Source organism: Salmo salar, chromosome 15 (genome assembly GCF_965601325.2).
Source record: "Salmo salar chromosome 15, fSalSal1, whole genome shotgun sequence".
Lineage (NCBI taxonomy): Eukaryota > Metazoa > Chordata > Actinopteri > Salmoniformes > Salmonidae > Salmo > Salmo salar.
This window is the reverse complement of record NC_138305.1, coordinates 30,488,955-30,512,548: the sequence shown is the minus strand read 5'-3', so window position 1 is coordinate 30,512,548 and position 23,594 is coordinate 30,488,955. Positions and strand designations below refer to the sequence as shown.

The 23,594-nt window shown below is 42.7% G+C and overlaps 1 protein-coding gene across 2 annotated transcripts in view; it reads left to right on the top strand.

The window, feature by feature from the left end:
* Nucleotides 1-230: 230 nt before the first annotated feature.
* Nucleotides 231-23,594, top strand: part of LOC106571135 (serine/threonine-protein kinase PAK 6) — a 43,721-nt gene continuing 20,357 nt past the window's right edge. Inside the window, exons 1-2 of one of the 2 annotated variants that reach the window (XM_014143847.3) lie at nucleotides 231-459; nucleotides 14,591-14,736. The gene's annotated coding sequence lies outside the window, so the exon portion shown is untranslated. Of the gene's footprint in view, nucleotides 460-9,836; nucleotides 10,026-14,590; nucleotides 14,737-23,594 lie in introns of those variants that run through there. The other variant, XM_014143846.3, reaches the window with a different exon arrangement.

Here is a 23,594-nt window from a genome sequence, read left to right as displayed (position 1 = left end):
ATACCACTGTATCGCAAGTGGACTAATGACCAAAAGATGGAAGTAGCTCTTTAACTCTAAACAATAACACTAGAACATTCTGCCTTTAGGCCAGAGGCTCAAGGAAATCGCTCTCTCTCCCAAGGACGTCTGTCTGCCTGCCTGGACAGGTGGTGAGGCGTACAAGCTTATCCCACGGTGAAGTTAATATTTGATAGGAGAGGAGTGGCGGCTAGTTTGCAAGTAAAATCCTCCATAATCAGAATATTGCTAGAGAGAGAGGAGGAACCCGCTTGGTCGCTCATGAATTGGTGTCTTGACAGTACAGACGGTCCATTCCCTCCCTCTACCCTACCTAGTGCCTCCACTGAGAAAAGTCACACACTTGTCCAGTCCAAGGGCAAACGAAGTTGGTAGAATGATAAGCAATTCAGTTCAGAGATGGGGTATTGGTGTCTGAAGCACAGTAGTTCAACTGTGGTAAGTAAAAAAAAATGTGCCATTGGTATAAAGATAAAATGATGAGGATTTGGATAAAGTGCATATAGACTGACAAAAAAGGAAGTTGGTCTGGCTAGCATATTACTTAATAGCCTTAATTTGTAATATTAATCATTGCAATGTACAGTATTTGTATTTCATGGCTTTTAAATACAGAGCAGCTCTGCTTGGCCTAATTTAATTAGAAATTGTTTCATGCAGCTGTCGGACCAGCTATTGCTCATGCTTTGTGGGTAGTCAGTTTGTTCACCGATACCATGTCTGGCTCGGCTTCTTCCTCTGAGTCAGCCAACCACTTCTCTCTCTCTTAATCAGCCAACGTTTCTGCACTTGCCTGGACTCATCCTTCTCTTGCTGTTTTACATACAGAATTTGTACCAGTAGGCCTATAACGGAGGAGCTTGATGTTAGTTTTTAAGGCCCACTGACTGTGCATTGGTCTCAGTTGGCTTTGTTGTCTGTCCTTTCAAGATAGACATATCGTTTGTCAGCAGAATTTACTAAGCTTTCCTGCAGTGCAAGTTTGCTCTCATTTTTCCAGAATGATATAAAGGTCAAAATATGAGTTAAAAGGAGAAAAAAGGAGTGTTAAACGGTTTCCATTTTATGTTCTATCCTGTTGTTCCTGGTTTAGAGGTTTTTCCATCCTAAAAGGTTATAAATGAAACCAGCAAACACTGCAACCCTTGAAGACAGGCATTCTTCCTATCACTACTGTGCAGAAAGTTGTCTTTGTGAGTCACAACTCCCTCTCCTATACCTGCATGACTTCAATGTGTCACAGCCGCTAATGACAACCAGGTGTTGTTGAGACGTCTGTCATGTTCATTAGGCACCAAACAGAAGAAGACCGGCTGAAGTAGAGTGTGAGGTACTCAATCTCCAACTTGTCCAATAAGAAATACTCATTTTCTTTTTACATCTGAAATTGTTTGGACTTTGGTTCGGCTCTGTGCCTGTTGACACATGCGTTTTGATTTTCTTTGCATATATTAAGTACACTGAGTTAATTCACACTTCTCATTATATATGGCAGTGAACCAGGAAGATGTTGCTGTTTCTGGGCCACTGAAGGTGCCGGGCCGACACTTTGACCTTTTAAAGTATCACTACCTAGTTACACTGTAACTTAACAGTAATCATGTGACTACACTGTCTGGACTTGCCCTGTGGTAGTTTACAAGAGTGAAGGATTGTCATCCCAAGGACCTGGCTTATCTGTGATTCAACCACTAAAGTGGTTGTTACTAGCAAAAGGGAAACCCCAGTGTACATTCCAAAGGGCAACCTATATATTGCACTACTTTTCACTGTGGTGCTGGGCCGACACTTTGGTCAAAGGTAGTGCACTACGTACTTAATAGGGTGCCATATGGGATGCAGTCCCAGTCTTGTGACCGGTTATGTAAATTCTGTCACGGTTGCTCAGGTGGTTTGGAAATGCAATGACTCAAATACAATGACACGTCTTCAGAAGCAGCACTGCCTTGACCTCTCTGTAGCATGTGAGGGGAATAGGGGGAAGTTGTCCCTTCATGGGGATCTTGGGTCTGTTTTGTATTTTACCCACTACTGGTTTAAGGTTAGGATTGGAGTAGGGGAAGCTGATCCTAGATCTGTACCTAGGGGAAACTTCACTGGGGAGCCATGTGTGAAGTTAGGGGATCGGCTAGTGAATAGCCATTCAGCTGTCAGAGTGGGGGGATGGGAACGAATGGGGAAAGGGGTTGTTAAAACTAACTGACATCACTGTCTTTTTTTCTAGAGGTTCAGGTGTTTGAGACCATAAATTGTTACACGTAGCCTCACTCACTCACTCCGCCCTGTTCACAATTCTCATTCTATGCTTCTCAGTAAAGGCAAATTTAGTTTGAAAATCCTACAGCTCTTTCTTCCTCATTCATACAAAAACACATTGGTCAATATTTATTGTTCAGGAATAGTTAGGTAGTAAGGACCGTAAAAGCTCCCTTTCTAACCTCTCTGGCGTGGATCTGTAACCGTGGCCGTCCACCGTTACCAAGGGGAGTTGTCCCAAGCTGGGTGACTCCACACGAACACTAATTCAGCCGTGGCGTGTTGATGAGTCACCAGCCGTAGAGAGAGGCTTAAAGCAGCTATGTGCTTCAGGGCCTGAAGGCAGGAACGCACCCAGCTCTCAAAGACAAGCCTGAGCCTGCACTGTGTAGGAGAGCAGCCCTTTCAAACTCTTTGTGTGTGTAATGTGCCACCCAAGCCATAGACTGTTCACTCTGCTACCATCTGGCAAATGGTACCAGAGTGGACCAACAGGCTCAGAGACAGCTTCCACCCCAAGCCATAAGACTACTAAATAGCCAGATTGCTAAATAGCCAGACTGCTAAATAGTCAATTAATGGTACCAGAAACGATCTGCACTGATCCTACATACACCCACTAGACTATATATACACACCATATACACACTCACTAGACTATATATACACACCATATACACACTCACTAGACTATATATACACACCATATACACACTCACTAGACTATATATACACACCATATACACACTCACTAGACTATATATACACACTATATACACACTCACTAGGCTATATATACACACCATATACACACTCACTAGACTATATATACACACCATATACACACTCACTAGGCTATATATACACACCATATACACACTCACTAGGCTATATATACACACCATATACACACCCACTAGACTATATATACACACCATATACACACCCACTAGACTATATATACACACCATATACACACTCACTAGACTATATATACACACCATATACACACCCACTAGACTATATATACACACCATATACACACCCACTAGACTATATATACACACCATATACACACTCACTAGACTATATACAGTTGAAGTCGGAAGTTTACATACACTTAGGTTGGAGTCATTAAAACTTGTTTTTCAACCACTCCACAAATGTCTTGTTAACAAACAAGTCGGTTAGGACATCTACTTTATGCATGACACAAGTAATTTTTCCAGCAATTGTTTACAGAGAGATTATTTCACTTATAATTCACTGTATCACAATTCCAGTGGGTCAGAAGTTTACATACACTAAGTTGACTGTGCCTTTAAACAGCTTGGAAAATTCCAGAAAATTATGTCATAGCTTTAGAAGCTTCTGATAGGCTAATTGACCTCATTTGAGTCAATTGGAAATGTACCTGTGGATGTATTTCTAGGCCGACCTTCAAACTCAGTGCCTCTTTGCTGGACATAATGGAAAAATCTAACGAAATCAGCCAAGACTTCAGAAAAAAATGGTAGACCTCCACAAGTCTGGTTCATCCTTGGGAGCAATTTCCAAACACCTGAAGGTACCACGTTCATCTGTACAAACAGTAGTACGGAAGTATAAAGACCATGGGACCTGAGCTTAAATTTACTTGGCTAAGGTCTATGTAAACTTACGACTTCAACTGTAGTGAGTGTGTATATGGTGTGTATATATAGTCTAGTGTGTGTGTATATGGTGTGTATATATAGTCTACTGTGTATATAGTCGAGTGTGTGTGTATATGGTGTGTATATATAGTCTAGTGAGTGTGTATATGGTGTGTATATAGTCTGGTGTGTGTGTGTATATATAGTCTAGTGGGTGTGTATATGGTGTGTATATATAGTCTAGTGAGTGTGTATATGGTGTGTATATATAGTCTAGTGAGTGTGTATATGGTGTGTATATATAGTCTAGTGAGCGTGTATGTGGTGTGTATATATAGTCTAGTGAGTGTGTATATGGTGTGTATATATAGTCTAGTGGGTGTGTATATATAGTCTAGTGAGTGTGTATGTGGTGTGTATGTATAGTCTAGTGAGCGTGTATGTGGTGTGTATGTATAGTCTGGTGTGTGTGTACAGTATATGGTGTGTATATATAGTCTACTGAGTGTGAATATGGTGTGTATATACAGTTGAAGTCGGAAGTTTACATACACATTAGCCAAATAATTTTAAACTCAGTTTTTCACAATTTCTGACATTCCCTGTTATAGGTCAGTTAGGATCACCACTTTATTTTAAGAATGTGAAATGTCAGAACAATAGTAGAGTGACTTATTTCAGCTTTTGTTTCTTTCATCACATTCCCAGTGGGTCAGAAGCTTACATCCACTGAATTAGTATTTGGTAGCATTGCCTTTAAATTGTTTAACTTTGGTCAAACGTTTCGGGTAGCCTTCCACAAGCTTCCCACAGTAAGTTGGGTGCATTTTGGCCCATTCCTCCTGACAGAGCTGGTGTAACTGATTTAGGTTTGTAGGCCTCCTTGCTCGCACACACTTTTTCAGTTCTGCCCACAAATGTTATGTAGATTGAGGTCAGTGCTTTGTGATGGCCACTCCAATACCTTGACTTTGTTGTCCTTAAGCCATTTTGACTCACCACTTTGGAAGTATGCTTGGGGTCATTGTCCATTCGGAACACCCATTTTCTACCAAGCTTTAACTTCCTGACTGATGTCTTGAGATGTTGCTTCAATATATCCACATAATTTTCCTCCCTCATGATGCCATCTATTTTGTGAAGGGCACCAGTCCCTCCTGCTGCAAAGCACCTCCATAACATGATGCTGCCCACCCCCATGCTTCATGGTTGGGATGGTGTTCTTTGGCTTGCAAGCCTCCCCCTTTTTCCTCCAAACATAACAATGGTCATTATCGCCAAAATGTTCTATTTTTGTTTCATCAGACCAGAAAACATTTCTCCAAAAAGTATGATCTTTGTCCCCATGTGCAGTTGCAAACCGTAGTCTGGCTTTTTTATGGCGGTTTTGGAGCAGTGGCTTCTTCCTTGCTGAGCGACCTTTCAGGTTATGTCGATATAGGACTCGTTTTACTGTGGATACAGATACTTTTGTACCTGTTTCCTCTAGCATCTTCACAAGGTACTTTGCTGTTGTTCTGGGATTGATTTGCACTTTTCGCATCAAAGTACATTCATCTCTAGGAGACAGAACGCGTCTACTTCCTGAGTGGTATGACAGCTGCGTGGTCCCATGGTGCTAATACCTGCGTACTATTGTTTGTACAGATGAACGTGGTACCTTCAGGCATTTGGAAATTGCTCCCAAGGATGAACCAGACATGTGGAGGTCCACAATTCTTTTTCTGAGGTCTTGGCTGATTTCTTTTGATTTTCCCATGATGTCAAGCAAAGAGGCACTGAGTTTTAAGGTAAGCCTTGAAATACATCCACAGGTACACCTCGAATTGACTCAAATGATGTCAATTAGCCTATCAGAAGCTTCTAAAGCCATGACATAATTTTCTGGAATTTTCCAAGCTGTTTAAAGGCACAGTCAACTTAGTGTATGTAAACTTCTGACCCACTGGAATTGTGATACAGTGAATTATAAGTGAAACAATCTGTCTGTAAACAATTGTTGGAAAAATTACTTGTGTCATGCACAAAGTAGATGTCCTAACCGACTTGTCAAAACTATAGTTTGTTAAGAAGAAATTTGTGGAGTGGTTGAAAAACAAGTTTTAATGACTCCAACCTAAGTGTGTGTAAACTTCCAACTTCAACTGCACGTACACACCATATACACACTCACTAGACTATATATACACACCATATACACACTCACTAGACTATATATACACACCATATACACACGCACTAGACTATATATACACACCATATACACACTCACTAGACTATATATACACACCATATACACACTCACTAGACTATATATACACACCATATACACACTCACTAGACTATATATACACACCATATACACACTCACTAGGCTATATATACACACCATATACACACTCACTAGGCTATATATACACAATCATTCACACACTATACTATATATACACACCATATACACACTCACTAGACTATATATACACAATCATTCACACACACTACACTTGCACTCCCATACAAATCCCTCACACATTCCAACACTACGTACGCACACACCCACACATCACACACACAACACACACATGCATACATACACACACACTTTTACACTCATCATTTGCTGCTGCTACTCTGTTCTTTATTTTCTCTTATTGTTATCTATCGTGATGCCTGGTCATTTTACCCTGCCTTTATGTACATACTTTTGTATATATAGTGTATGTGGATTTGGCTATTTCAGCCGCATCCGTTGCTGACAGGTGTAATAAATTGAGGACACATCCATGCAGTCTCCATAGACAAACATTGACAGTAGAATGGCCTTACTGAAGAGCTCAGTGACTTTCAACGTGGCACCGTCATAGGATGCCACTTTTCCAACATGTCAGTTGGTCAAATTTCTGCCCTGCTAGAGCTGCCCCCAGTCAACTGTAAGTGCTGTTATTGTGAAGTGGAAACGTCTAGGAGTAACAACGGCTCAGCCGCAAAGTGTTAGGCCACACAAGCTCACAGAACGGGACTGCCGAGTGCTGAAACACGTAGAAATATTCTGTCCTCGGTTGCAACACTCACTACTGAGTTCCAAACTGCCTCTGGAAGCAACGTCAGCACAAGAACTGTTCGTTGGGAGCTTCATGAAATGGGTTTCCATGGCCGAGCAGCCGCATAGAAGCCTAAAATCAACATGCGCAATATTACAGTGAGGGAAAAAAGTATTTGATCCCATGCTGATTTTGTACGTTTGCCCACTGACAAAGAAATGATCAGTCTATAATTTTAATGGTAGGTTTATTTGAACAGTGAGAGACAGAATAACAACAAAAAAAGCCAGAAAAACGCATGTCAAAAATGTTATAAATTGATTTGCATTTTAATGAGGGAAATAAGTATTTCACCCCCTCTCAATCAGAAAGATTTCTGGCTCCCAGGTGTCTTTTATACAGGTAACGAGCTGAGATTAGGAGCACACTCTTAAAGGGAGTGCTCCTAATCTCAGCTTGTTACCTGTATAAAAGACACCTGTCCACAGAAGCAATCAATCAATCAGGTTCCAAACTCTCCACCATGGCCAAGACCACAGAGCTCTCCAAGGATGTCAGGGACAAGATTGTAGACCTACACAAGGCTGGAATGGGCTACAAGACCATCGCCAAGCAGCTTGGTGAGAAGGTGACAAACGTTGGTGCGATTATTCGCAAATGGAAGAAACAAAAGAACTGTCAATCTCCCTTGGCCTGGGGCTCCATGCAAGATTTCACCTCGTGGAGTTGCAATGATCATGAGAACGGTGAGGAATCAGCCCAGAACTACACGGGAGGATCTTGTCAGTGATCTCAAGGCAGCTGGGACCATAGTCACCAAGAAAACAATTGGTAACACAGTACACCGTGAAGGACTGAAATCCTGCAGCGCCCGCAAGGTCCCTCTGCTCAAGAAAGCACATATACATGCCTGTTTGAAGTTTGCCAATGAACATCTGAATGATTCAGAGGACAACTGAGTGAAAGTGTTGTGGTCAGATGAGACCAAAATGGAGCTCTTTGGCATCAACTCAACTCACCGTGTTTGGAGGAGGAGGAATGCTGCCTATGACCCCAAGAACACCATCTCCACCGTCAAACATGTAGGTGGAAACATTATGCTTTGGGGGTGTTTTTCTGCTAAGGGGACAGGACAACTTCACCGCATCAAAGGGACGATGGACGGGGCCATGTACCATCAAATCTTGGGTGAGAACCTCCTTCCCTCAGCCAGGGATGGGTATTCCAGCATGACAATGACCCAAAACACACGGCCAAGGCAACAAAGGAGTAGCTTAAGAAGAAGCACATTAAGGTCCTGGAGTGGCCTAGCCAGTCTCCAGACCTTAATCCCATAGAAAATCTGTGGAGGGAGCTGAAGGTTCGAGTTGCCAAACGTCAGCCTCGAAACCTTAATGACTTGGAGACGATCTGCAAAGAGGAGTGGGACAAAATCCCTCCTGAGATGTGTGCAAACCTGGTGGCCAACTACAAGAAACATCTGACCTCTGATTGCCAACAAGGGTTTTGCCACCAAGTACTAAGTCATGTTTTGGAGAGGGGTCAAATACTTATTTCCCTCATTAAAATGCAAATCAATTTATAACATTTTTGACATGCGTTTTTCTGGATTTTTTTATTGTTATTCTGTCTCTCACTGTTCAAATTAACCTATCTTTAAAATTATAGACTGATCATTTCTTTGTCAGTGGGCAAACGTACAAAATCAGCAGGGGATCAAATACTTTTTTCCCTCACTGTAAGTGTCGGATGGAGTGGCGTCAAGCTCACCGTCATTGGACTCTGGAGCAGTGGAAACGCATTCTCTGGAGTGATGAGTGACGCTTCACCATCTGGCAGTCCGACGAAAGAATCTGGGTTTGGCGGATGCCAGGATAGTGCCAACTGTAGAGTTTGGTGGAGGAGGAATAATGGTGTGGGGCTGTTTTTCACGGTTCTGGCTAGGCCCCTTAGTGAAGGTAAATCTTAACACTACAGCATACAATGACATTCTAGACTATTCTGTGGTTACAACTTTGTGGCAACAGTTTCAGCATGACAATGCACCTGTGCACAAAGCGAGGTCCATACAGAAAGGATTTGTGGAGATAGGTGTCGAAGAACTTGACTGCTCTGCACACAGCCCTGACCTCAACCCCATCAGACACCTTTGGAATGAATTGGAACGCTGACTGCGAGCCAGGCCTTATCGCCCAACATCGGTGCCCGACCTCACTAATGCTCTTGTTGCTAAATGGAAGCAAGTCCCTGCAGCAATTTTCTAACATCTAGTGGAAAGCCTTCCCAGAAGAGTGGAGGCTGTTATTGCAGCAAAGTGGGGACCAACTCCATATTAATGCCCATGTTTTTGGAATGAGATGTTCGATAAGCAGCTGTCCACATACATTTGGTAATGTAGTGTATCTACCTCAAATACCTCATACCTCTACACATTGATCTGGTACTGTTACTCCCTGTATTATAGCAACATTCTTATGTATTTAATTTGATTCCTCTTGTGTTAGTAACTATTTTTTTAAACATTTTTTAACATTTTTTTTTAACTCTACATCACTGGAAAAGGTTTCTAAACAAGCACTTCACTGTAAAGTCTACACCAGTTGTATTCGGTGTGTGTGACAAATACAATTTGATTTGTGACAGAGAGAAAGACCACATTCCCACTCCAACCTCCCTCACAGAGGAGCCACATTCATTAGACGGTGATGGTAATGATGTAAGAGCTGTTTTCTGTCTCAGATTCCCCTTCTCATCCTCTCTCTTACCTGTAGGAAAGAGGTGAGACAGGGGTTTGGCGGGGGAAGGGAGGAGGCAGGATGAGGTAGAAGGGAGCGAGTTGGACAAAGAAAAAAAAAGCTACGCTCTACTGGCTCGGTGAAGAGGGGGAGGAGAGAGAGGAGTCATTACAGACCATGTGGCAAAACGGCAAGCGTTAGAATAGAGTAAACTAAGGAGGAACAGATAGGTCATCGTCATGCCACAGAGGAACCAGCTTTATCCACCGATCCGGTCCAATCCCTCTCCCCCTCTCCCCTCACCTTCCCCGCAAAGAAGCTAAACCCCTTCCCACCAGGTGAGTGAACAAATGGAACTGAAATTGCTGCTTCTACTCACCACCTCTCTCGTCTCTTTTAAAACCCGCTCTAGCAAGTACCTCTGTTCATTTGACAGAATTTGAGAGCAGAGCATTGAACCATGCAGTTTTCCAACAACAGTGCCAGGCCAGAATAGAGAGAGATCCAACGTGGTACTGCCTGAAGGGACTGTCTCTGAGCTGGTAGTGGGAATGACTTCTGGTCTTCTTCTTCTCTGAGTCTCTCTTTGGTGTGTGTTCAAAAGGGTTGCTTCTGATCCGCTACGATACAGACAAGGCATCAGGCTGCTACAATGAACACTGTTTGAAGGCATACAGTAGCTCATTATGTACTTCTGCCAGTCATTGTACAGAGATTGGAGTACTGCAACTCTATCTGGTGCTTGAGTTGACATTTGAATCAGGGTAAATTGCAGTCAATTCAGGAAGTAAAACATCCCAAGTTATGTTTAATCTGATTCATGTTCAAATCAAGGTTGGGGTCCATTCAAAAAAAGTAAATTTGGTTTACTTTTTGTATTGACCCCAACGCTGAATTGAACATAGATCAGATGGAACAAAACGTGGGATGTTTGGCTTCAGAAATGAAGATCAAACAAACAGAACCAACACTTCAATTGATATTGAATATAATTATTGTCTTAGAGGACAGTGCATGTCTTGGGTAGAGGACAGTGCATGTCTTGGGTAGAGGACAGTGTACAATGGGAATGGGATACATTTCAATAGAGGGTTTAGCCTCTATTTTCACTGCAGGATTCACAAAAGCAAGAAACAGGTGGTTACTGGGGCACTGATACGGTGCTTGGGTATTGTTACTTATCTGTTACCTACCTGGGGTGTATTCATTAGTCCAAACCATAGCAAAATGTTTTGCAACTGAAAACTTCTTATAACAAAAACAAGCATTTCATATGGGACAAGTTCATCTTAGTCCCTCGTTTCAACATTTTGCTTCTGTTCGGTTCCGTTCGGTTCCTAGTGAATATACCCCTGTTTAAATTGGCACTATTCTTTTGGCTTTTCACCAATGCTGTAATCAACACACCAGTTAACCCATTTGAGATGCATTGATATTTAGTCAGGTTGATATCTGTGTGGTACCACCACTACCACCATTGGACAGGATGTGACTTAATACAATATCTACAGCTGACTCCTGATCAGTGCCAAACTCCGAAAGCACATTGTAGTTCACCAGTCCCAATTTAACTACATTCTTTTTTAAATATCTGCATTCTTCGTGACAAGCCTAGGCTGCTACACATTTCAACAGTCAACTTGTTAGTTGAACACTGGGTGTTGGCAGTTGAGCTGTTGGCAGCTCAGTTGAGTTGGATATGTGTTGTTTTGAATAGTGAGGCATCTCAGAGATGTCTGGTCATGCAGCCTGTAAGGAGCATGGACTCCTCAGGTATTTAGTCCTAGTCCTACAGCATAGTATAAAGGAAAACCTCACAAATCTCACATAGTGGTGGTGTCAAAGGCATAGATCCTAAATCCTTCAAGTTAGCATCAAACATACGTTTTTCTATTGTTACAATACCACATCTTAGGGGGTTTGTCCGTACAATATGAATGATGGGTTTCAATGATAATAATATAATACATTTTTTTAAGCACTTTTCAAAACACCCAGGACACTGTACAGCAAAAAAAGAGAGAGGGGAAAAGATAAAAGATAGAACAATTTAAAATTAAAGTTTAAATTAAAAGCTACTTAGGTTTTCTGTATGGTTAACATGACTCTGTCAGTTGTGACAAGGACATGACAGAGGAACCGATCTCAAACTTGCCGTAAGGCTTGTGTTAACACCAAAACCATGAGAACGGTAGGCCGAGATTAAAATGCAAATCAATTTATAACATTTTTGACATGCGTTTTTCTGGATTTTGTTGTTGTTATTCTGTCTCTCACTGTTCAAATAAACCTACTATTAAAATTATAGACTGATCATTTCTTTGTCAGTGGGCAAACGTACAAAATCAGCAGGGGATCAAATACTTTTTTCCCTCACTGTATGTTAGATATTATTACTAGTTCATAGCTAATGACAATGGTGGGGGTGGGGGGGGGGGGGGGTCCTTTCCTCGTGTAGAAATAATACTACAAGGTATGCGAGTCACTATGAAGTCATTTCCTACATGAATAGTTAGAAGTAGACTAAAACTCAGTCTCAGACTCCATCTTAGTTTGCACCCCCTAGGTGCATGTTTTGGTTTTTGCCTTAGCATTACGCAGCTTATTCAAATAATCAACTCAGGACCGAGTTTGGGAAACCCTGACTTAGATTACTGACTGTGACACGAACACAAAGACCAAGAGATGTCCCAGATCCCCTTGAACCTGTTTGGTCTGTGGAACGCCTGGGTCATGTTCATTAAGCACCAAACAGAGGAAAACCCACTAAACAGGGAGGGACTACCTGAACTTGTCCAGTAAGAAACAGTCTTTTTTTTTCATTTTCTGTTGCAAGACGTTTATCTAAGGTGTGTGCCCTAATGAATACTACCCTGGTATCCTCCAACCAAAATAACTGGATTACCTTTCCTGGTGAAATGCCATCATCCCCCCCCACCAGTGAGTGGAGACATTATTCAAAACGTCTACAACCATTCCAGGAGCACCTTGCTCACTGTATGTTGTCATGTCACAGGACCTAGCTCTCATACCAATCCAGTGCTCCGCTGTAGAGACAGATTCTAAGCTGTGAAATTTTTAGCCTATTCATTATCTGAAACTGGAATTATTTGCTGTTTTACTCTTTTGAAGGAGTTGTCATGACAACAACAACTCTGAACCATGCATCATAACTGGAATCATGAAATAGCTGGCACATTCCCCTTACCACCTCCTCTCTCTCTCTCTCTCTCTCTCTCTCTCTCTCTCTTTCTCTCTTTCGCTCTCCCGTTCTCTCTTTCTCTCTCTCCTTCTCTTTCTCTCTCTCCTTCTCTTTCTCTCTCTCTCTCTCTCTCTCTCTCTCTCTCTCTCTCTTTCTCTTTCTCTCTTTCTCTCTCTTTCTCTCTCTCTTTCTCTCTTTCTCTCTCTCTCTAATTTCTCTCTCTCTCTCTCTCTCTCTCTCTCTCTCTCTCTCTTTTGCTCTCTCTCTTTCTCTCTCTTTCTTCTGCTTTCCTCTCTTTGGTGTGTGTGCACTGCATCCTGCAGGCTCCAGTCTGTCTCCAGGATCATCTACCCTGTAGGTTTATGGTCAATTCATTTATTTTAGTGTTTGGTTTCATCCGCTGAAGTGTACTTCCTGTACTATCTGTATTTGTCTACATGATGAGATATTGGCCCAATAAGTCTTATCTTCTACAGTGTGACAATGACTCACCATGAGCGCATACCAAATAGAATTGTATTCCCTATGTATTGCACTACTTTTGATTCGGGCCCATAGGGCTCTGATTAAAAGTAGTGCACTTTATAGGAAATATGGTGTAATTTGGGCAGTGGTGGAAAAAGTACTAAATTGTCATACTTGAGTATAGTCATAAGATGCGTTAATAGAAAAGTGAATAGTCACCCAGTAAAATATTACTTGAGTAAAAGTCTAAAACTTTTTGGTTTAAAATGTACTTAAGTATCAAAAGTAAATGTAATTGCAAAATATACTTACGTATCAAAAGTAAAAAGTATAAATCATTTAAAATTGCTTATATTAAGAAAACCAGGCGGCACAATTTTAATTTTAAATATACAGATAGCCAGGGGCACACTCCAAAACTCAGACATAATTTACAAACAAAGCATTTGTGTTTAGCGAGTCCGCCAGATCAGAAGCAGTAGGGATGACCTGGGATGTTCTCTTGATAAGTGTGTGAAGTGGACCATTTCCCTGTCCTGCTAAGCATTCAAAATTTAAGCACTTTTGGGTGCCAGGAAAAATGTATGGAGTAAAAAGTACATTATTTTCTTTAGGAATGTAGTGAAGTAAAAGTTGTCAAAAATATAAATAGGTAAAGTACAGGTAGCCCACAAAAAACTACTTAAGTAAAAATACTTTAAAGTACTACTTAAGTACTTTACACCACTGCATTTGGGACTCATACCATGGCCGCTTGGATAAACAGATGTGTTTTTGCTGTATGCACTTTGAAATACATGTCCTGAATACTCATAATTGCACATCTTTCTAATAACAATGAAATAGTCAACATATTGTTCATGCAACGTACAGTATGGCATATGTTGTAGGAGATGTATTTATCCTGTTGTCATGTGTTGTCTGCATGCCATGCCTGTTAATTATCAGAAATAATTGGCCCTTGGGGATAAATAAAGTGTAATAAATTGACTTGAACAGGGATCCCACGACACATTATTATCCATTAGCCTCCACAATCTACACTCTGGATCAAGCCAGTTAGAGGAGTGGAAGAGATCCTCCGTAGCGGCAGATGAGTGACACTATTCTAGATCTAATTTTTTGTCTCTCTGTATCCTCCACCACACCCACAGATCAAACAGTAGGAGGGAAATAAAGAGAGGGAGAGGGAAAGAAAATAACATTCATTTTATCTAACATTTCTTTCCCTTCCAGGTCGAGAATCACTAAGACCCCAGTGGTGGGTTAAGGGTAGACGGACAGACAGACGTTGGACATAAAGCCCTCGCTCGTCCGGGATTAAAAAGGGACTAAGAGAGGCAGAAGACACAAGACCACAGTAAAGACCACGGCAAAGACAGGTAAGGCTCAACACAGCTTCCTCTCTTCTCTAGCCTCCAGAGGACTCTTGTTTCTTGACAGTGTTTATACTTCAACTACAGCATGTCCCGAGATCTGTGGCTAATCTGTTTATTATGTGATGTTTGACACCAGATATGGAAACTGTACATTATAATCAATATATTTTATATGAGACATGGAGAATGAGTACATGATAAAATAAGTATTTGTGCTATGAAGTCCTTATGTAGGTAGCCTTCAAATAAAGTTAAGCCATTCATCTCAAATCAAGAATTGAACATTTCATCATTGGAGATAAATGAATGAACCTCCCCTTTAAATTAATATCCTGAATTTACTTGAAATGTTGCCAACCCTGATCAGTTTCATTCTCTGATGTCCCGCACAGAACTTTTATTCGGAACACTTTGCTCATGAGGGTAGCAGAAGCAGTTATGTATAGTGTCATAACATATTACCGTGACGACCCCTCTGATCTTGTGAATAGTGTGCTTTAATGAGGAGCAACTAAGCGAGGGCTGAGTGAAAGGACATTAGTGCAGTATGGCCAGTTTAGAGAAAGATTCATGTTGGTAGGAGTACTGACATACTATTAGAATAAACTCCTGGTTCAATGGCATGACTGAACCATGACAAAAAATCTAATAATAAATGTTTTCTTAACCATGTTTAGTTATTGTAACTGTAAGCTTGACCTACGTTCAAAATGTAAACTCGTCTGTACATTCAGTACAGTGCAGTAAGTGAGATTGACACAACCGTTTAGCTTAGAGTGAATGTGTCATTTCAATATCCCACTTCTCGGGACAGCTCCCTTAGTTTACTTTCCGACCTTAGATAAATATTGACTTATCTACTTTAGTGAGACTTTATGTTGCATCTGCCAACCCTACCTGGACTTGGAGACACACCAACCAGCACTTCTAAGTCATGGACTGTACCACTAAACAACAAAAGAGGGGTGGGGTGACCATTCTAGCCCTAGGCAGAGGGATGACAATGTGGGCCTTGAACAGTTGATCAAAGTATCACATTTTGGCATTTATAAATGCCTTCTTGTCTGCAATTATCAGGTGCAGGGAGCAAACTACATTCCTTCCTTTTGTCAAATCAAATCAAATTGTATTTATCACATGCGCCAAATACAAGTGTAGACCTTACCGTGAAGTGCTTACTTACAAGCCCTTAACCAACAATGCAGTTCAAGAAATAGAGCTAAGAAAATATTTACTAAATAAACTAAAGTAAAAAAAATATATATAAAATCGAAAAGTAACAAGAAAATTACATAACAATATACAGGGGGTACCGATACCGAGTCAATGTGCAGGGGTACAGGTTAGTTTTGGTAATTTTTAAAGTGACTATGCATAGATAATAAACAGCGGGTAGCAGCAGTGTAAAAACAAAAGTGGGGGTCAATTTAAAATAGTTTGGGTGGCCATTTGATTAATTGTTCAGCAGTCTTATGGCTTGGGAGTAGAAGCTGTTAAGGAGCCTTTTGGTCCTAGACTTGGAGCTCCCGTAATGCTTGCTGTGCGGTAGCAGAGAGAACAGTCTATGACTTGGGTGACTGGAGTCATTGACAATTTTTTGGGCCTTCCTCTGACACCACCTGGTATAGAGGTCCTGGATGTCAGGAAGCTTGGCCCCAGTGATGTACTGGGCCGTCGCTCTACCCTCTGTAGAGCCTTACGGTCAGATGTCGAGCAGTTGCCATACCAGGCAGTAATGCAGCTGGTCAGGATGCTCTCAATGGTGCAGCTGTAGAGGATCTGGCCTGTTTGAGTCATATAGGTATTATAGACTCGGTCAGGGACAGGTTGAAAATGTCAGTAAAGACACTTGCCAGTTGGTCCAAGCATGTAATCCATCTGGCACTGCGACCTTGTGAATGTTTATTATTTTTATATATTTTTTTAATATTATAAATATTTTCACATTTTCTACCCCTTTTTCTCCCCAATTTCATGGTATCCAATTGGTACAGTCTTGTCCCATCGCTGCAACTCCCAAACGAACTAGGGAGAGGCGAAGGTCAAGAGCCGTGCGTCCTCTGAAACACAACCCAACCAAGCCGCACTGCTTCTTGACACAATGCCCGCTTAACCCGGAAGCCAGCCGCACCAATGTGTCAGAGGAAACACCATACACCTGGCGACCGTGTCAGCATGCATTGCGCCCGGTCCACCACAGGAGCCGCTACTGCACGATGGGAGAAGATCATGCCTGCCGGTCAAACCCTCCCGAATGTTGACCTGTTTAAAGGTCTTGCTCACATCGGCTACAGAGAGCGTGTCGTACAGAACAGCACACAGTCGTACAGAACAGCTGGGGCTCTCGTGCATGCTTCAGTGTTGCACGCCTCAAAACGAGAATAAAAGGCATTTACCTCGTCTGTTTGGCTCGTGTCACTGGGCAGCTCGCGGCTGTGTTTCCCTTTTGCAGTCTGTAATAGTTTTCAAGCCCTGCCACATTTGATGAGCATCAAAGCCGGTGTAGTAGGATTCAATCTTAGTCCTATATAGACGCTTTGCCTGTTTGATGGTTCGTCGGAGGGCATAGCGGGATTTCTTATAAGCGTCTGGATTAGGGTCCCGCTCCTTGAAGCAGCAGCTCTAGCCTTTCGCTCTGTGCGAATGTTGCCTGTAATCCGTGTCTATGAACTTATTGATGAAGCCGGTGACTGAGGTGTTATACTCCTCAATGCCATTGGATGAATCCCGGGAACATATTCCATTCTTTGCTAGCAAAACAGTCCTGAAGCGTAGCATCCGCGTCATCTCACCACTTCCGTATTGAGCGAGTCACTGGTACTTCCTGCTTTAGTTTTTGCTTGTAAGCAGGAATCAGGAGGATAGAATTATGGTCAGATTTGCCAAATGGAAGGCGAGGGAGAGCTTTGTATGTGTCTCTGTGTGTGGAGTAAAGGTGGTCTAGAGTATTTTTCTCGTTGAGTGCGGTCTTAGTGCCAGCATCGGTTTGTTGTGGTAAATAGATGGCTATGAATAAATATATACTGCTCAAAAAAATAAAGGGAACACTTAAACAACACATCCTAGATCTGAATGAAAGAAATAATCTTATTAAATACTTTTTTCTTTACATAGTTGAATGTGCTGACAACAAAATCACACAAAAATAATCAATGGAAATCCAATTTATCAACCCATGGAGGTATGGATTTGGAGTCACACTCAAAATTAAAGTGGAAAACCACACTACAGGCTGATCCAACTTTGATGTAATGTCCTTAATAAAACAAGTCAAAATGAGGATCAGTAGTGTGTGTGGCCTCCACGTGCCTGTATGACCTCCCTACAACGCCTGGGCATGCTCCTGATGAGGTGGCAGATGGTCTTCTGAGGGATCTCCCAGACCTGGACTAAAGCATCCGCCAACTCCTGGACAGTCTGTGGTGCAATGTGGCGTTGGTGGATGGAGCGAGACATGATGTCCCAGATGTGCTCAATTGGATTCAGGTCTGGGGAATGGGCGGGCCAGTCCATAGCATCAATGCCTTCCTCTTGCAGGAACTGCTGACACACTCCAGCCACATGAGGTCTAGCATTGTCTTGCATTAGGAGGAACCCAGGGCCAACCGCACCAGCATATGGTCTCACAAGGGGACTGAGGATCTCATCTTGGTACCTAATGGCAGTCAGGCTACCTCTGGCGTGCACATGGAGGGCTGTGCGGCCCCCCAAAGAAATGCCACCCCACACCATGACTGACCCACCGCCAAACCGGTTATGCTGGAGGATGTTGCAGGCAGCAGAACGTTCTCCACGGCGTCTCCAGACTCTGTCACGTCTGTCACATGCTCAGTGTGAATCTGCTTTCATCTGTGAAGAGCACAGGGCGCCAGTGGCGAATTTGCCAATCTTGGTGTTCTCTGTCAAATGCCAAACATCCTGCACGGTGTTGGGCTGTAAGCACAACCCCCACCTGTAGACGTCGGGCCCTCATACCACCCTCATGGAGTCTGTTTCTGACCGTTTGAGCAGACACATGCACATTTGTGGCCTGCTGGAGGTAATTTTGCAGGGCTCTGGCAGTGCTCCTCCTGCTCCTCCTTGCACAAAGGCGGAGGTAGCGGTCCTGCTGCTGGGTTGTTGCCCTCCTACGGCCTCCTCCACATCTCCTGATGTACTGGCCTGTCTCCTGGTAGCGCCTCCATGCTCTGGACACTACGCTGACAGACACAGCAAACCTTCTTGCCACAGCTCGCATTGATGTGCCATCCTGGATGAGCTGCACTACCTGAGCCACTTGTGTGGGTTGTAGACTCCGTCTCATGCTACCACTAGAGTGAAAGCACCGCCAGCATTCAAAAGTGACCAAAACATCAGCCAGGAAGCATAGGAACTGAGAAGTGGTCTGTGGTCCCAACCTGCAGAATCACTCCTTTATTGGGGGTGTCTTGCTAATTGTCTATAATTTCCACCTGTTGTCTATTCCATTTGCACAACAGCATGTGAAATTTATTGTCAATCAGTGTTGCTTCCTAAGTGGACAGTTTGATTTCACAGAAGTGTGATTGACTTGGAGTTACATTGTGTTGTTTAAGTGTTCCCTTTATTTTTTTGAGCAGTGTAGATATGAACTCTCTTGGTAGATAGTGTGGTCTACAGATTTTCAAGACGTATTCTACCTCAGGCGAGCAATACCTCGAGACTTCTTTAATATTAGACATTGTGCACCAGCAGTTATTGACAAATAGACATACAGCCCCGCCCCTTGTCTTACCAGACGTAGCTGCTCTGTCCTGCCGCTGCACGGAGAAGCCAGCCAGCTCTATATTATCCATGTCGTCGTTTAGCTACGTCTCGGTGAAACTTAAGACATTACAGTTTTTACTGTCCCGTTGGTAGGATAGTCTTAATCGTAGAATGTCCAGTTTGTTTTCCAATGCTTGCACGTTGGCCAATTATATGGACGGTAGTGGTGGTTTAACCTACTCGTTGGCAAATTCTTACAGGGCATCCTGCCCTCCTCCCTCCTGCCCTCCTCCCTTCTTTTCTTCATGCAAATGACAGGGATTTGGGCCTTGTCTCAGAAGCAGTATATCCTTTGAGGTGAGTAATCACTGTTCTGATGTCCAGAAGCTCTTTTCGGTCACAAGAAACAGTAGCAGCAACATTATGTACAAAATGAGCTACAAACAATGCAAAAAAACGAACAAAATAGGGCAGTTGGTTAGGAGCCCGTAAAACGGCAGCCATCCCCTCCAGAGCCATTATCACACCATCATTTGGGGAAGTATCAATGCCCCAATGATCAATCAATCAATCAATCAAATGTATTTATGAAGCCCTTTTTACATCTGCCGATGTCACAAAGTGCTATACAGAAACCCAGCCTAAAACCCCAAACAGCAAGTAATGCAGATGTAGAAGCACGGTGGCTAGGAAAAACTCCCTAGAAAGGCAGGAACCTAGGAAGAAACCTAGAGAGGAACCAGGCTCTAAGGTGTGGCCAGTCCTCTTCTGGCTGTGCTTGGTGGAGATTATAACAGTACATGTCCAAGATGTTCAAAGATAATAACAATAATAATCACAGTGGTTGTAGAGGGTGCAGCAGGTCATCACCTCAGGAGTAAATGTCAGTTAGCTTTTCATAGCCGAGCATTCAGAGTTAGAGACAGCAGGCACGGTAGAGAGAGAGTCGAAAACAGCAGGTCGGGACAAGGTAGCATGTCCGGTGAACAGGTCAGGGTTCTAAAACCGCTGGCAGAACAGCTGAAACTGGAGCAGCAGCACGGCCAGGTGGACTTGGGACAGCAAGGAGTCATCAGGCCAGGTAGTCCTGTGGCATGGTCCCAGGGTTCAGGTCCTCTGGGAGAGAGAGAATTAGAGGGAGCATCCTTAAATTCACACAGGACACCAGATAAGACAGGGTAATTACTCCAGATATAACAGACTGACCCTAGCCCCCCGGCACAAACTATTGCAGCATAGATACTGGAGGCTGAGACAGGAGGAGTCGGGAGACACTGGCCCCGTCCAACGATACCCCCGAACTGGGCCAACTCCGCAAACCACCAACTTACTACCCTGAGACAAGGCTGAGTATAGCCCACGAAGATCTCCCCCACGGCACGAACCCGAGGGGGCGCCAACCCGGACAGGAAGATCACGTCAGTGCCTCAACCCACTCAAGTGACACACCCCTCCCTAGGGATGGCATGGAAGAGCACCAGTAAGCCAGTGACTCAGCCCACGTAATAGAGTCCGAGACAGAGAATCCCAGTGGAGAGAGGGGAACTGGCCAGGCAGAGATAACAAGGGCGGTTCATCGCTCCAGTGCCTTTCCATTCACCTTCACACTCCTGGGCCAGACTACACTCAATCATAGGACCTACTGAAGCCATGAGTCTTTAATAAAGTCTGCGTCTCTCACATGGATACATTTTCTTTCTAAAGTATATATTTTTGTCATGTTTCTACAGGTATCTACATGATATTTGTCTATGTGGATTGGCAAATGGTAAATTCTGGTACTTACAGAGAGTACAACACTGGTAGCAGTTTTGGTTGCTTTTTTCAGTGGAGGGGAAGTTATGCATTGCCAAGCTGGACATAGAAAGGAAAAGTGACAGTGAAATATTGTTTTGGATTCACAGTGATGAATCAGATATAACAGCAAATCGGCATCTGGGTAATGTCAGGTATGCTAATAATCATGATAATTCATGTCACATGGATGATCACTGTAGATCTGGAGTGTATTCATTAAGAGCTCACAGTAGCAAAAACTTTTTGCAACAGAAAAACGAGTGTTTCTTATTTCCATTTCGGCTGTTTCCGTCCTTTTGAAAAGGAAGATATTTATGTTACATTTCGTAATCCAGGGATTTGTTTTGTTATTTATTGAGAAGTGGAGCAGCCAGGACCGGAACTACCTGTCATATAATATGACGTAGAAATAATTAGTTTGATCGAGGTTTCAGAGCCTTTTCAACCTTCAGTAAGAAAATGTTGATAGTTTGTTTTTAGGTGTGAAGTGGGACATGTAAGTTTCAAAGAGGCTTATCGTAGTTTCTTACACAAGCGTTTAAGAAAAACATAGCCAATAAAGTAGGGCCTGTGGTTTGTACAGGTTACAGGACATACCATTGACTAGTCCTGCGTGCATGCACATGCAAGCTCACCCTTGTGCATACACACGTGGTCAAAACCTTAAAGGCTTCCTGGAAGTGCTTAAAGTCATGTCTGTCATTTGAAGAAGCAGTAAACAACTACCAAATTCACATCCTCTCTATACTCTCTGGAGATCAATCCATCTCCACTGGATAAGACAGCACAGCCTCTTCCCATCCGTGTTTTCTAGGTTATGACAGGTCGCCTATTGTGTCATTGACGCTGAAATCGTTTCAAACCCTAACTCCTGGGCTAAAAAACACACTCAATCGAGAATATCCTATGGAAGTGTTTTTTAGTCCAGGAACCAGCTTAATCTGGGTCTGGGGAAAACGGCCTTGAAACCCTTAACAGAACAATCACGCTCAGGTGCCCGTCCTAGCAGTGCTTGTTAGTGCAGAAAGTGACAGACAGCTAACAATAGCATGTGTAGTAATGCTGTGGTGGGTGACTGTCTATGTAGTGTAGTAATGGCTTAACGGGGACCATTATCGTTGTGCTAACTGAAGGAGATAGAGTAGGGAAGTTGACCCTATAAACTGATCTAAGGTCAGTTTCTATTTTCCCTCCTAATCATTAAAGTGGCAATCTGCAGTTGCTACATACATTTTTGGACTACAGTATGGAAGAACCCAACATTTAAGCTTGTTTTACTCCAATATTTGTAAACAAACACTGTATAGCCTCTATTTTTTTTTTTAATTAACAAGGGGAGATGTGGCCCGACAGAGCGAGGGAGAAAAAGGTGTGCTGCTGCAGCACCTCCTGAAAAATTGGAATACATAAAAAAAAGTAATGTTATGTATTTATGTTTTTATCACAAAGGTATTGTACTGAGCCTTTACTAGCTGTGTTTCAATGGACCGATATAGCCATCTGTAGCGCTGGCCCTGTCCTATCAGGCACATGTGAAAAATAAATCTGATTCGATTTTTGATTTGACAGACAGGCATTGTAGTGGACACAAGGGTCTTGCAGTTCTAGAAACTAAGATCCTTTTTATGAATTCTTGAATGAATTCTGAAGAGGATATTGGTCACATTTGTTTTAGATTGACTTAACTTGAATCTGTCTGTCTGTCTGCCTGCCTGTTAAAAAGGCTTTTGGTTCGATTGAATTTACATTTTATATGCTGAGTCATGACAGTCCCCCAATCACAAATATGTAAAATATGTGACCCCTATGACCCCCAATTAAGTCACTTCGTGTAATCACAGGAAGCTGAAATTCAATGTAAAGCCTACTGGGGACACTTTAACGGTCCCCTTCAAGTCTGTACGTTCTTCAGAAATGACCGTTCTACAGAGGATGGAAGACAGTGTTTTTGTGTGACTGCAGGGAGAGAATGAAGGACCATGTTGAAGATGAAGTAAGACACTTCCTGTTACCACAGGAAGCTGAACCTCAATACAGGGCATCCCTTTATGGTCATGATTTGTTGTCTGCAACGACGGTTCAATCGCAGTCAACAGGGGCTTCATGGTTATGTGAGGGCTATAGGTAATGCTTTTCTATGGAAGAAAAGCCTTGTTCTCTGTGAAGAGTTCATTTCACATGGTCAGATGTAGGCTTGCATTCATCGGAAGCGTCAGTTGAATGATCCCGTGTGAATTTTGTTTCTATCCTCAACTGTTCTGTTGAACGATCCCGTGTGAATTTTGTTTCTATCCTCAACTGTTCTGTTGAACGATCCCATGTGAATTTTGTTTCTATCC